The sequence below is a fragment of the Styela clava genome, chromosome 5 (genome assembly GCF_964204865.1).
Source record: "Styela clava chromosome 5, kaStyClav1.hap1.2, whole genome shotgun sequence".
NCBI classification, from domain to species: Eukaryota; Metazoa; Chordata; class Ascidiacea; order Stolidobranchia; family Styelidae; genus Styela; species Styela clava.
Genome location: NC_135254.1, coordinates 2,417,097 through 2,431,238, shown reverse-complemented (window position 1 = coordinate 2,431,238; position 14,142 = coordinate 2,417,097). Strand labels below are relative to the sequence as shown.

Here is a 14,142-nt window from a genome sequence, read left to right as displayed (position 1 = left end):
TTTATTAATTTATTTATTGATATTAGTCCATGACATGCCTTGCCATTATCCAAGTTAGCCCTTTATCCAACCGTCTCTAGATTGATTCCTTGTTTGCAGTTTCACATTCAGATTGTGTTGCCATTGATTGAGCAATAGAATGAGCGCCAAGATTCGGAAATATCATTATTCCCTGTTTAAGGTACGTATCGTAGCTGCGGCTCTTTGTTTATAGTTTAATATTCCACCCCCTGGTCCTGCTATTTTTTGTAAAGTTGTTCAACTTCACTCTGCCATCGGATGGCAAAGAACTCGCGATGTATCACATAAAAGAGTGAACGCAATGAATCGTATTCCACGTTACCCACAGACGAATCAATTAAAATTGCAACTTTTGCACATATCGTTTTTAATGTTGAGAAGTTCTTCTCAACACTTAGCATAGAACATTCATTCATGATGCGTAACCAATCGTCACAAATCATACTTACCTGACGAGGCAGTCAACCGCGATCACAAAGGCGGTTCTGCCTAGGCGAGGTTTAGTCATTGCACCCAGACTAAATTGACCCTAGCGATTATCCCAAATGTGGATAACTCGGTCGTGTAATTTCTGCTAGTGGGGACTGCGTTCGCGCTATCCCTTTTATATATTTGCTCACTACCAATATCTTGTTGGCTTACGAGTTAAGTCAATGAGCGGCCACGTTGCTTTCATTAGTTGTGGCCGTATTGATCCTCGTTTGGGTGTGTTAAATTTCTCATGACCAATCTTACAATCCATTTATTAATTTATTTATTGATATTAGTCCATGACATGCCTTGCCATTATCCAAGTTAGCCCTTTATCCAACCGTCTCTAGATTGATTCCTTGTTTGCAGTTTCACATTCAGATTGTGTTGCCATTGATTGAGCAATAGAATGAGCGCCAAGATTCGGAAATATCATTATTCCCTGTTTAAGGTACGTATCGTAGCTGCGGCTCTTTGTTTATAGTTTAATATTCCACCCCCTGGTCCTTGCTATTTTTTGTAAAGTTGTTCAACTTCACTCTGCCATCGGATGGCAAAGAACTCGCGATGTATCACATAAAAGAGTGAACGCAATGAATCGTATTCCACGTTACCCACAGACGAATCAATTAAAATTGCAACTTTTGCACATGTCGTTTTTAATGTTGAGAAGTTCTTCTCAACACTTAGCATAGAACATTCATTCATGATGCGTAACCAATCGTCACAAATCATACTTACCTGACGAGGCAGTCAACCGCGATCACAAAGGCGGTTCTGCCTAGGCGAGGTTTAGTCATTGCACCCAGACTAAATTGACCCTAGCGATTATCCCAAATGTGGATAACTCGGTCGTGTAATTTCTGTTAGTGGGGACTGCGTTCGCGCTACCCCTTTTATATATTTGCTCACTACCAATATCTTGTTGGCTTACGAGTTAAGTCAATGAGCGGCCACGTTGCTTTCATTAGTTGTGGCCGTATTGATCCTCGTTTGGGTGTGTTAAATTTCTCATGACCAATCTTACAATCCATTTATTAATTTATTTATTGATATTAGTCCATGACATGCCTTGCCATTATCCAAGTTAGCCCTTTATCCAACCGTCTCTAGATTGATTCCTTGTTTGCAGTTTCACATTCAGATTGTGTTGCCATTGATTGAGCAATAGAATGAGCGCCAAGATTCGGAAATATCATTACTCCCTGTTTAAGGTACGTATCGTAGCTGCGGCTCTTTGTTTATAGTTTAATATTCCACCCCCTGGTCCTGCTATTTTTTGTAAAGTTGTTCAACTTCACTCTGCCATCGGATGGCAAAGAACTCGCGATGTATCACATAAAAGAGTGAACGCAATGAATCGTATTCCACGTTACCCACAGACGAATCAATTAAAATTGCAACTTTTGCACATATCGTTTTTAATGTTGAGAAGTTCTTCTCAACACTTAGCATAGAACATTCATTCATGATGCGTAACCAATCGTCACAAATCATACTTACCTGACGAGGCAGTCCACCGCGATCACAAAGGCGGTTCTGCCTAGGCGAGGTTTAGTCATTGCACCCAGACTAAATTGACCCTAGCGATTATCCCAAATGTGGATAACTCGGTCGTGTAATTTCTGCTAGTGGGGACTGCGTTCGCGCTATCCCTTTTATATATTTGCTCACTACCAATATCTTGTTGGCTTACGAGTTGAGTCAATGAGCGGCCACGTTGCTTTCATTAGTTGTGGCCGTATTGATCCTCGTTTGGGTGTGTTATCTTTCTCATGACCAATCTTACAATCCATTTATTGATATTAGTCCATGACATGCCTTGCCATTATCCAAGTTATCCCTTTATCCAACCGTCTCTAGATTGATTCCTTGTTTGCAGTTTCACATTCAGATTGTGTTGCCATTGATTGAGCAATAGAATGAGCGCTAAGATTCGGAAATATCATTATTCCATGTTTAAGGTACGTATCGTAGCTGCGGCTCATTGTTTATAGTTTAATATACCACCCCCTGGTCCTTGCTATTTTTTGTAAAGTTGTTCAACTTCACTCTGCCATCGGATGGCAAAGAACTCGCGATGTATCACATAAAAGAGTGAACGCAATGAATCGTATTCCACGTTACCCACAGACGAATCAATTAAAATTGCAACTTTTGCACATATCGTTTTTAATGTTGAGAAGTTCTTCTCAACACTTAGCATAGAACATTCATTCATGATGCGTAACCAATCGTCACAAATCATACTTACCTGACGAGGCAGTCAACCGCGTTCACAAAGGCGGTTCTGCCTAGGCGAGGTTTAGTCATTGCACCCAGACTAAATTGACCCTAGCGATTATCCCAAATGTGGATAACTCGGTCGTGTAATTTCTGCTAGTGGGGACTGCGTTCGCGCTATCCCTTTTATATATTTGCTCACTACCAATATCTTGTTGGCTTACGAGTTAAGTCAATGAGCGGCCACGTTGCTTTCATTAGTTGTGGCCGTATTGATCCTCGTTTGGGTGTGTTATCTTTCTCATGACCAATCTTACAATCCATTTATTGATATTAGTCCATGACATGCCTTGCCATTATCCAAGTTATCCCTTTATCCAACCGTCTCTAGATTGATTCCTTGTTTGCAGTTTCACATTCAGATTGTGTTGCCATTGATTGAGCAATAGAATGAGCGCCAAGATTCGGAAATATCATTATTCCCTGTTTAAGGTACTTATCGTAGCTGCGGCTCATTGTTTATAGTTTAATATTCCACCCCCTGGTCCTTGGTATTTTTTGTAAAGTTGTTCAACTTCACTCTGCCATCGGATGGCAAAGAACTCGCGATGTATCACATAAAAGAGTGAACGCAATGAATCGTATTCCACGTTACCCACAGACGAATCAATTAAAATTGCAACTTTTGCACATGTCGTTTTTAATGTTGAGAAGTTCTTCTCAACACTTAGCATAGAACATTCATTCATGATGCGTAACCAATCGTCACAAATCATACTTACCTGACGAGGCAGTCAACCGCGATCACAAAGGCGGTTCTGCCTAGGCGAGGTTTAGTCATTGCACCCAGACTAAATTGACCCTACCGATTATCCCAAATGTGGATAACTCGGTCGTGTAATTTCTGCTAGTGGGGACTGCGTTCGCGCTATCCCTTTTATATATTTGCTCACTACCAATATCCTGTTGGCTTACGGGTTAAGTCAATGAGCGGCCACGTTGCTTTCATTAGTTGTGGCCGTATTGATCCTCGTTTGGGTGTGTTAAATTTCTCATGACCAATCTTACAATCCATTTATTAATTTATTTATTGATATTAGTCCATGACATGCCTTGCCATTATCCAAGTTAGCCCTTTATCCAACCGTCTCTAGATTTATTCCTTGTTTGCAGTTTCACATTCAGATTGTGTTGCCATTGATTGAGCAATAGAATGAGCGCCAAGATTCGGAAATATCATTATTCCCTGTTTAAGGTACGTATCGTAACTGCGGCTCTTTGTTTATAGTTTAATATTCCACCCCCTGGTCCTGCTATTTTTTGTAAAGTTGTTCAACTTCACTCTGCCATCGGATGGCAAAGAACTCGCGATGTATCACATAAAAGAGTGAACGCAATGAATCGTATTCCACGTTACCCACAGACGAATCAATTAAAATTGCAACTTTTGCACATATCGTTTTTAATGTTGAGAAGTTATTCTCAACACTTAGCATAGAACATTCATTCATGATGCGTAACCAATCGTCACAAATCATACTTACCTGACGAGGCAGTCAACCGCGATCACAAAGGCGGTTCTGCCTAGGCGAGGTTTAGTCATTGCACCCAGACTAAATTGACCCTAGCGATTATCCCAAATGTGGATAACTCGGTCGTGTAATTTCTGCTAGTGGGGACTGCGTTCGCGCTATGCCTTTTATATATTTGCTCACTACCAATATCTTGTTGGCTTACGAGTTGAGTCAATGAGCGGCCACGTTGCTTTCATTAGTTGTGGCCGTATTGATCCTCGTTTGGGTGTGTTATCTTTCTCATGACCAATGTTACAATCCATTTATTGATATTAGTCCATGACATGCCTTGCCATTATCCAAGTTATCCCTTTATCCAACCGTCTCTAGATTGATTCCTTGTTTGCAGTTTCACATTCAGATTGTGTTGCCATTGATTGAGCAATAGAATGAGCGCCAAGATTCGGAAATATCATTATTCCATGTTTAAGGTACGTATCGTAGCTGCGGCTCATTGTTTATAGTTTAATATACCACCCCCTGGTCCTTGCTATTTTTTGTAAAGCTGTTCAACTTCACTCTGCCATCGGATGGCAAAGAACTCGCGATGTATCACATAAAAGAGTGAACGCAATGAATCGTATTCCACGTTACCCACAGACGAATCAATTAAAATTGCAACTTTTGCACATATCGTTTTTAATATTGAGAAGTTCTTCTCAACACTTAGCATAGAACATTCATTCATGATGCGTAACCAATCGTCACAAATCATACTTACCTGACGAGGCAGTCAACCGCGATCACAAAGGCGGTTCTGCCTAGGCGAGGTTTAGTCATTGCACCCAGACTAAATTGACCCTAGCGATTATCCCAAATGTGGATAACTCGGTCGTGTAATTTCTGCTAGTGGGGACTGCGTTCGCGCTATCCCTTTTATATATTTGCTCACTACCAATATCTTGTTGGCTTACGAGTTAAGTCAATGAGCGGCCACGTTGCTTTCATTAGTTGTGGCCGTATTGATCCTCGTTTGGGTGTGTTATCTTTCTCATGACCAATCTTACAATCCATTTATTGATATTAGTCCATGACATGCCTTGCCATTATCCAAGTTATCCCTTTATCCAACCGTCTCTAGATTGATTCCTTGTTTGCAGTTTCACATTCAGATTGTGTTGCCATTGATTGAGCAATAGAATGAGCGCCAAGATTCGGAAATATCATTATTCCATGTTTAAGGTACGTATCGTAGCTGCGGCTCATTGTTTATAGTTTAATATACCCCCACCCTTGTTGGCTTACGAGTTAAGTCAATGAGCGGCCACGTTGCTTTCATTAGTTGTGGCCGTATTGATCCTCGTTTGGGTGTGTTATCTTTCTCATGACCAATCTTACAATCCATTTATTGATATTAGTCCCTGACATGCCTTGCCATTATCCAAGTTATCCCTTTATCCAACCGTCTCTAGATTGATTCCATGTTTGCAGTTTCACATTCAGATTGTGTTGCCATTGATTGAGCAATAGAATGAGCGCCAAGATTCGGAAATATCATTATTCCCTGTTTAAGGTACGTATCGTAGCTGCGGCTCATTGTTTATAGTTTAATATTCCACCCCCTGGTCCTTGCTATTTTTTGTAAAGTTGTTCAACTTCACTCTGCCATCGGATGGCAAAGAACTCGCGATGTATCACATAAAAGAGTGAACGCAATGAATCGTATTCCACGTTACCCACAGACGAATCAATTAAAATTGCAACTTTTGCACATATCGTTTTTAATGTTGAGAAGTTCTTCTCAACACTTAGCATAGAACATTCATTCATGATGCGTAACCAATCGTCACAAATCATACTTACCTGACGAGGCAGTCAACCGCGATCACAAAGGCGGTTCTGCCTAGACGAGGTTTAGTCATTGCACCCAGACTAAATTGACCCTAGCGATTATCCCAAATGTGGATAACTCGGTCGTGTAATTTCTGCTAGTGGGGACTGCGTTCGCGCTATCCCTTTTATATATTTGCTCACTACCAATATCTTGTTGGCTTACGAGTTAAGTCAATGAGCGGCCACGTTGCTTTCATTAGTTGTGGCCGTATTGATCCTCGTTTGGGTGTGTTAAATTTCTCATGACCAATCTTACAATCCATTTATTAATTTATTTATTGATATTAGTCCATGACATGCCTTGCCATTATCCAAGTTAGCCCTTTATCCAACCGTCTCTAGATTGATTCCTTGTTTGCAGTTTCACATTCAGATTGTGTTGCCATTGATTGAGCAATAGAATGAGCGCCAAGATTCGGAAATATCATTATTCCCTGTTTAAGGTACGTATCGTAGCTGCGGCTCTTTGTTTATAGTTTAATATTCCACCCCCTGGTCCTTGCTATTTTTTGTAAAGTTGTTCAACTTCACTCTGCCATCGGATGGCAAAGAACTCGCGATGTATCACATAAAAGAGTGAACGCAATGAATCGTATTCCACGTTACCCACAGACGAATCAATTAAAATTGCAACTTTTGCACATGTCGTTTTTAATGTTGAGAAGTTCTTCTCAACACTTAGCATAGAACATTCATTCATGATGCGTAACCAATCGTCACAAATCATACTTACCTGACGAGGCAGTCTCCCGCGATCACAAAGGCGGTTCTGCCTAGGCGAGGTTTAGTCATTGCACCCAGACTAAATTGACCCTAGCGATTATCCCAAATGTGGATAACTCGGTCGTGTAATTTCTGCTAGTGGGGACTGCGTTCGCGCTATCCCTTTTATATATTTGCTCACTACCAATATCTTGTTGGCTTACGAGTTAAGTCAATGAGCGGCCACGTTGCTTTCATTAGTTGTGGCCGTATTGATCCTCGTTTGGGTGTGTTATCTTTCTCATGACCAATCTTACAATCCATTTATTGATATTAGTCCATGACATGCCTTGCCATTATCCAAGTTATCCCTTTATCCAACCGTCTCTAGATTGATTCCTTGTTTGCAGTTTCACATTCAGATTGTGTTGCCATTGATTGAGCAATAGAATGAGCGCCAAGATTCGGAAATATCATTATTCCATGTTTAAGGTACGTATCGTAGCTGCGGCTCATTGTTTATAGTTTAATATACCACCCCCTGGTCCTTGCTATTTTTTGTAAAGTTGTTCAACTTCACTCTGCCATCGGATGGCAAAGAACTCGCGATGTATCACATAAAAGAGTGAACGCAATGAATCGTATTCCACGTTACCCACAGACGAATCAATTAAAATTGCAACTTTTGCACATATCGTTTTTAATGTTGAGAAGTTCTTCTCAACACTTAGCATAGAACATTCATTCATGATGCGTAACCAATCGTCACAAATCATACTTACCTGACGAGGCAGTCAACCGCGATCACAAAGGCGGTTCTGCCTAGGCGAGGTTTAGTCATTGCACCCAGACTAAATTGACCCTAGCGATTATCCCAAATGTGGATAACTCGGTCGTGTAATTTCTGCTAGTGGGGACTGCGTTCGCGCTATCCCTTTTATATATTTGCTCACTACCAATATCTTGTTGGCTTACGAGTTAAGTCAATGAGCGGCCACGTTGCTTTCATTAGTTGTGGCCGTATTGATCCTCGTTTGGGTGTGTTAAATTTCTCATGACCAATCTTACAATCCATTTATTAATTTATTTATTGATATTAGTCCATGACATGCCTTGCCATTATCCAAGTTAGCCCTTTATCCAACCGTCTCTAGATTGATTCCTTGTTTGCAGTTTCACATTCAGATTGTGTTGCCATTGATTGAGCAATAGAATGAGCGCCAAGATTCGGAAATATCATTATTCCCTGTTTAAGGTACGTATCGTAGCTGCGGCTCTTTGTTTATAGTTTAATATTCCACCCCCTGGTCCTGCTATTTTTTGTAAAGTTGTTCAACTTCACTCTGCCATCGGATGGCAAAGAACTCGCGATGTATCACATAAAAGAGTGAACGCAATGAATCGTATTCCACGTTACCCACAGACGAATCAATTAAAATTGCAACTTTTGCACATATCGTTTTTAATGTTGAGAAGTTCTTCTCAACACTTAGCATAGAACATTCATTCATGATGCGTAACCAATCGTCACAAATCATACTTACCTGACGAGGCAGTCAACCGCGATCACAAAGGCGGTTCTGCCTAGGCGAGGTTTAGTCATTGCACCCAGACTAAATTGACCCTAGCGATTATCCCAAATGTGGATAACTCGGTCGTGTAATTTCTGCTAGTGGGGACTGCGTTCGCGCTATCCCTTTTATATATTTGCTCACTACCAATATCTTGTTGGCTTACGAGTTAAGTCAATGAGCGGCCACGTTGCTTTCATTAGTTGTGGCCGTATTGATCCTCGTTTGGGTGTGTTAAATTTCTCATGACCAATCTTACAATCCATTTATTAATTTATTTATTGATATTAGTCCATGACATGCCTTGCCATTATCCAAGTTAGCCCTTTATCCAACCGTCTCTAGATTGATTCCTTGTTTGCAGTTTCACATTCAGATTGTGTTGCCATTGATTGAGCAATAGAATGAGCGCCAAGATTCGGAAATATCATTATTCCCTGTTTAAGGTACGTATCGTAGCTGCGGCTCTTTGTTTATAGTTTAATATTCCACCCCCTGGTCCTTGCTATTTTTTGTAAAGTTGTTCAACTTCACTCTGCCATCGGATGGCAAAGAACTCGCGATGTATCACATAAAAGAGTGAACGCAATGAATCGTATTCCACGTTACCCACAGACGAATCAATTAAAATTGCAACTTTTGCACATGTCGTTTTTAATGTTGAGAAGTTCTTCTCAACACTTAGCATAGAACATTCATTCATGATGCGTAACCAATCGTCACAAATCATACTTACCTGACGAGGCAGTCAACCGCGATCACAAAGGCGGTTCTGCCTAGGCGAGGTTTAGTCATTGCACCCAGACTAAATTGACCCTAGCGATTATCCCAAATGTGGATAACTCGGTCGTGTAATTTCTGTTAGTGGGGACTGCGTTCGCGCTACCCCTTTTATATATTTGCTCACTACCAATATCTTGTTGGCTTACGAGTTAAGTCAATGAGCGGCCACGTTGCTTTCATTAGTTGTGGCCGTATTGATCCTCGTTTGGGTGTGTTAAATTTCTCATGACCAATCTTACAATCCATTTATTAATTTATTTATTGATATTAGTCCATGACATGCCTTGCCATTATCCAAGTTAGCCCTTTATCCAACCGTCTCTAGATTGATTCCTTGTTTGCAGTTTCACATTCAGATTGTGTTGCCATTGATTGAGCAATAGAATGAGCGCCAAGATTCGGAAATATCATTACTCCCTGTTTAAGGTACGTATCGTAGCTGCGGCTCTTTGTTTATAGTTTAATATTCCACCCCCTGGTCCTGCTATTTTTTGTAAAGTTGTTCAACTTCACTCTGCCATCGGATGGCAAAGAACTCGCGATGTATCACATAAAAGAGTGAACGCAATGAATCGTATTCCACGTTACCCACAGACGAATCAATTAAAATTGCAACTTTTGCACATATCGTTTTTAATGTTGAGAAGTTCTTCTCAACACTTAGCATAGAACATTCATTCATGATGCGTAACCAATCGTCACAAATCATACTTACCTGACGAGGCAGTCCACCGCGATCACAAAGGCGGTTCTGCCTAGGCGAGGTTTAGTCATTGCACCCAGACTAAATTGACCCTAGCGATTATCCCAAATGTGGATAACTCGGTCGTGTAATTTCTGCTAGTGGGGACTGCGTTCGCGCTATCCCTTTTATATATTTGCTCACTACCAATATCTTGTTGGCTTACGAGTTGAGTCAATGAGCGGCCACGTTGCTTTCATTAGTTGTGGCCGTATTGATCCTCGTTTGGGTGTGTTATCTTTCTCATGACCAATCTTACAATCCATTTATTGATATTAGTCCATGACATGCCTTGCCATTATCCAAGTTATCCCTTTATCCAACCGTCTCTAGATTGATTCCTTGTTTGCAGTTTCACATTCAGATTGTGTTGCCATTGATTGAGCAATAGAATGAGCGCTAAGATTCGGAAATATCATTATTCCATGTTTAAGGTACGAATCGTAGCTGCGGCTCATTGTTTATAGTTTAATATACCACCCCCTGGTCCTTGCTATTTTTTGTAAAGTTGTTCAACTTCACTCTGCCATCGGATGGCAAAGAACTCGCGATGTATCACATAAAAGAGTGAACGCAATGAATCGTATTCCACGTTACCCACAGACGAATCAATTAAAATTGCAACTTTTGCACATATCGTTTTTAATGTTGAGAAGTTCTTCTCAACACTTAGCATAGAACATTCATTCATGATGCGTAACCAATCGTCACAAATCATACTTACCTGACGAGGCAGTCAACCGCGATCACAAAGGCGGTTCTGCCTAGGCGAGGTTTAGTCATTGCACCCAGACTAAATTGACCCTAGCGATTATCCCAAATGTGGATAACTCGGTCGTGTAATTTCTGCTAGTGGGGACTGCGTTCGCGCTATCCCTTTTATATATTTGCTCACTACCAATATCTTGTTGGCTTACGAGTTAAGTTAATGAGCGGCCACGTTGCTTTCATTAGTTGTGGCCGTATTGATCCTCGTTTGGGTGTGTTAAATTTCTCATGACCAATCTTACAATCCATTTATTAATTTATTTATTGATATTAGTCCATGACATGCCTTGCCATTATCCAAGTTAGCCCTTTATCCAACCGTCTCTAGATTGATTCCTTGTTTGCAGTTTCACATTCAGATTGTGTTGCCATTGATTGAGCAATAGAATGAGCGCCAAGATTCGGAAATATCATTATTCGCTGTTTAAGGTACGTATCGTAGCTGCGGCTCTTTGTTTATAGTTTAATATTCCACCCCCTGGTCCTGCTATTTTTTGTAAAGTTGTTCAACTTCACTCTGCCATCGGATGGCAAAGAACTCGCGATGTATCACATAAAAGAGTGAACGCAATGAATCGTATTCCACGTTACCCACAGACGAATCAATTAAAATTGCAACTTTTGCACATATCGTTTTTAATGTTGAGAAGTTCTTCTCAACACTTAGCATAGAACATTCATTCATGATGCGTAACCAATCGTCACAAATCATACTTACCTGACGAGGCAGTCAACCGCGATCACAAAGGCGGTTCTGCCTAGGCGAGGTTTAGTCATTGCACCCAGACTAAATTGACCCTAGCGATTATCCCAAATGTGGATAACTCGGTCGTGTAATTTCTGCTAGTGGGGACTGCGTTCGCGCTATCCCTTTTATATATTTGCTCACTACCAATATCTTGTTGGCTTACGAGTTAAGTCAATGAGCGGCCACGTTGCTTTCATTAGTTGTGGCCGTATTGATCCTCGTTTGGGTGTGTTATCTCTCTCATGACCAATCTTACAATCCATTTATTGATATTAGTCCATGACATGCCTTGCCATTATCCAAGTTATCCCTTTATCCAACCGTCTCTAGATTGATTCCATGTTTGCAGTTTCACATTCAGATTGTGTTGCCATTGATTGAGCAATAGAATGAGCGCCAAGATTCGGAAATATCATTATTCCCTGTTTAAGGTACGTATCGTAGCTGCGGCTCATTGTTTATAGTTTAATATTCCACCCCCTGGTCCTTGCTATTTTTTGTAAAGTTGTTCAACTTCACTCTGCCATCGGATGGCAAAGAACTCGCGATGTATCACATAAAAGAGTGAACGCAATGAATCGTATTCCACGTTACCCACAGACGAATCAATTAAAATTGCAACTTTTGCACATATCGTTTTTAATGTTGAGAAGTTCTTCTCAACACTTAGCATAGAACATTCATTCATGATGCGTAACCAATCGTCACAAATCATACTTACCTGACGAGGCAGTCAACCGCGATCACAAAGGCGGTTCTGCCTAGACGAGGTTTAGTCATTGCACCCAGACTAAATTGACCCTAGCGATTATCCCAAATGTGGATAACTCGGTCGTGTAATTTCTGCTAGTGGGGACTGCGTTCGCGCTATCCCTTTTATATATTTGCTCACTACCAATATCTTGTTGGCTTACGAGTTAAGTCAATGAGCGGCCACGTTGCTTTCATTAGTTGTGGCCGTATTGATCCTCGTTTGGGTGTGTTAAATTTCTCATGACCAATCTTACAATCCATTTAATAATTTATTTATTGATATTAGTCCATGACATGCCTTGCCATTATCCAAGTTAGCCCTTTATCCAACCGTCTCTAGATTGATTCCTTGTTTGCAGTTTCACATTCAGATTGTGTTGCCATTGATTGAGCAATAGAATGAGCGCCAAGATTCGGAAATATCATTATTCCCTGTTTAAGGTACGTATCGTAGCTGCGGCTCTTTGTTTATAGTTTAATATTCCACCCCCTGGTCCTTGCTATTTTTTGTAAAGTTGTTCAACTTCACTCTGCCATCGGATGGCAAAGAACTCGCGATGTATCACATAAAAGAGTGAACGCAATGAATCGTATTCCACGTTACCCACAGACGAATCAATTAAAATTGCAACTTTTGCACATGTCGTTTTTAATGTTGAGAAGTTCTTCTCAACACTTAGCATAGAACATTCATTCATGATGCGTAACCAATCGTCACAAATCATACTTACCTGACGAGGCAGTCAACCGCGATCACAAAGGCGGTTCTGCCTAGGCGAGGTTTAGTCATTGCACCCAGACTAAATTGACCCTAGCGATTATCCCAAATGTGGATAACTCGGTCGTGTAATTTCTGTTAGTGGGGACTGCGTTCGCGCTACCCCTTTTATATATTTGCTCACTACCAATATCTTGTTGGCTTACGAGTTAAGTCAATGAGCGGCCACGTTGCTTTCATTAGTTGTGGCCGTATTGATCCTCGTTTGGGTGTGTTAAATTTCTCATGACCAATCTTACAATCCATTTATTAATTTATTTATTGATATTAGTCCATGACATGCCTTGCCATTATCCAAGTTAGCCCTTTATCCAACCGTCTCTAGATTGATTCCTTGTTTGCAGTTTCACATTCAGATTGTGTTGCCATTGATTGAGCAATAGAATGAGCGCCAAGATTCGGAAATATCATTACTCCCTGTTTAAGGTACGTATCGTAGCTGCGGCTCTTTGTTTATAGTTTAATATTCCACCCCCTGGTCCTGCTATTTTTTGTAAAGTTGTTCAACTTCACTCTGCCATCGGATGGCAAAGAACTCGCGATGTATCACATAAAAGAGTGAACGCAATGAATCGTATTCCACGTTACCCACAGACGAATCAATTAAAATTGCAACTTTTGCACATATCGTTTTTAATGTTGAGAAGTTCTTCTCAACACTTAGCATAGAACATTCATTCATGATGCGTAACCAATCGTCACAAATCATACTTACCTGACGAGGCAGTCCACCGCGATCACAAAGGCGGTTCTGCCTAGGCGAGGTTTAGTCATTGCACCCAGACTAAATTGACCCTAGCGATTATCCCAAATGTGGATAACTCGGTCGTGTAATTTCTGCTAGTGGGGACTGCGTTCGCGCTATCCCTTTTATATATTTGCTCACTACCAATATCTTGTTGGCTTACGAGTTAAGTCAATGAGCGGCCACGTTGCTTTCATTAGTTGTGGCCGTATTGATCCTCGTTTGGGTGTGTTATCTTTCTCATGACCAATCTTACAATCCATTTATTGATATTAGTCCATGACATGCCTTGCCATTATCCAAGTTATCCCTTTATCCAACCGTCTCTAGATTGATTCCTTGTTTGCAGTTTCACATTCAGATTGTGTTGCCATTGATTGAGCAATAGAATGAGCGCTAAGATTCGGAAATATCATTATTCCATGTTTAA

General features: G+C 40.7%; 18 non-coding genes across 18 annotated transcripts; all 18 read left to right on the top strand.

The window, feature by feature from the left end:
- The first annotated feature begins 462 nt into the window (after positions 1-462).
- On the top strand, positions 463-625 carry LOC144423875 (U1 spliceosomal RNA). The gene has a single exon (XR_013476241.1). It is a non-coding gene; the product is annotated as a U1 spliceosomal RNA (small nuclear RNA).
- A 600-nt stretch (positions 626-1,225) lies between these two features.
- On the top strand, positions 1,226-1,388 carry LOC144424120 (U1 spliceosomal RNA). The gene has a single exon (XR_013476484.1). It is a non-coding gene; the product is annotated as a U1 spliceosomal RNA (small nuclear RNA).
- Positions 1,389-1,987: 599 nt separating this feature from the next.
- Positions 1,988-2,150, top strand: LOC144424038 (U1 spliceosomal RNA). The gene has a single exon (XR_013476402.1). It is a non-coding gene; the product is annotated as a U1 spliceosomal RNA (small nuclear RNA).
- A 588-nt stretch (positions 2,151-2,738) lies between these two features.
- Positions 2,739-2,901, top strand: LOC144424192 (U1 spliceosomal RNA). The gene has a single exon (XR_013476556.1). It is a non-coding gene; the product is annotated as a U1 spliceosomal RNA (small nuclear RNA).
- A 588-nt stretch (positions 2,902-3,489) lies between these two features.
- Positions 3,490-3,652, top strand: LOC144423075 (U1 spliceosomal RNA). The gene has a single exon (XR_013475572.1). It is a non-coding gene; the product is annotated as a U1 spliceosomal RNA (small nuclear RNA).
- A 599-nt stretch (positions 3,653-4,251) lies between these two features.
- LOC144423183 (U1 spliceosomal RNA) lies at positions 4,252-4,415 on the top strand. The gene has a single exon (XR_013475677.1). It is a non-coding gene; the product is annotated as a U1 spliceosomal RNA (small nuclear RNA).
- Positions 4,416-5,002: 587 nt separating this feature from the next.
- LOC144423874 (U1 spliceosomal RNA) lies at positions 5,003-5,165 on the top strand. Its single transcript, XR_013476240.1, has one exon. It is a non-coding gene; the product is annotated as a U1 spliceosomal RNA (small nuclear RNA).
- Positions 5,166-6,084: 919 nt separating this feature from the next.
- LOC144423111 (U1 spliceosomal RNA) lies at positions 6,085-6,247 on the top strand. The gene has a single exon (XR_013475606.1). It is a non-coding gene; the product is annotated as a U1 spliceosomal RNA (small nuclear RNA).
- Positions 6,248-6,847: 600 nt separating this feature from the next.
- Positions 6,848-7,010, top strand: LOC144423079 (U1 spliceosomal RNA). Its single transcript, XR_013475576.1, has one exon. It is a non-coding gene; the product is annotated as a U1 spliceosomal RNA (small nuclear RNA).
- Positions 7,011-7,598: 588 nt separating this feature from the next.
- Positions 7,599-7,761, top strand: LOC144423873 (U1 spliceosomal RNA). The gene has a single exon (XR_013476239.1). It is a non-coding gene; the product is annotated as a U1 spliceosomal RNA (small nuclear RNA).
- Positions 7,762-8,360: 599 nt separating this feature from the next.
- LOC144423872 (U1 spliceosomal RNA) lies at positions 8,361-8,523 on the top strand. Its single transcript, XR_013476238.1, has one exon. It is a non-coding gene; the product is annotated as a U1 spliceosomal RNA (small nuclear RNA).
- A 600-nt stretch (positions 8,524-9,123) lies between these two features.
- LOC144424119 (U1 spliceosomal RNA) lies at positions 9,124-9,286 on the top strand. Its single transcript, XR_013476483.1, has one exon. It is a non-coding gene; the product is annotated as a U1 spliceosomal RNA (small nuclear RNA).
- A 599-nt stretch (positions 9,287-9,885) lies between these two features.
- LOC144424037 (U1 spliceosomal RNA) lies at positions 9,886-10,048 on the top strand. The gene has a single exon (XR_013476401.1). It is a non-coding gene; the product is annotated as a U1 spliceosomal RNA (small nuclear RNA).
- Positions 10,049-10,636: 588 nt separating this feature from the next.
- On the top strand, positions 10,637-10,799 carry LOC144423871 (U1 spliceosomal RNA). Its single transcript, XR_013476237.1, has one exon. It is a non-coding gene; the product is annotated as a U1 spliceosomal RNA (small nuclear RNA).
- A 599-nt stretch (positions 10,800-11,398) lies between these two features.
- Positions 11,399-11,561, top strand: LOC144423870 (U1 spliceosomal RNA). The gene has a single exon (XR_013476236.1). It is a non-coding gene; the product is annotated as a U1 spliceosomal RNA (small nuclear RNA).
- A 588-nt stretch (positions 11,562-12,149) lies between these two features.
- Positions 12,150-12,312, top strand: LOC144423110 (U1 spliceosomal RNA). Its single transcript, XR_013475605.1, has one exon. It is a non-coding gene; the product is annotated as a U1 spliceosomal RNA (small nuclear RNA).
- Positions 12,313-12,912: 600 nt separating this feature from the next.
- Positions 12,913-13,075, top strand: LOC144424118 (U1 spliceosomal RNA). Its single transcript, XR_013476482.1, has one exon. It is a non-coding gene; the product is annotated as a U1 spliceosomal RNA (small nuclear RNA).
- Positions 13,076-13,674: 599 nt separating this feature from the next.
- On the top strand, positions 13,675-13,837 carry LOC144424036 (U1 spliceosomal RNA). Its single transcript, XR_013476400.1, has one exon. It is a non-coding gene; the product is annotated as a U1 spliceosomal RNA (small nuclear RNA).
- Positions 13,838-14,142: the final 305 nt, after the last annotated feature.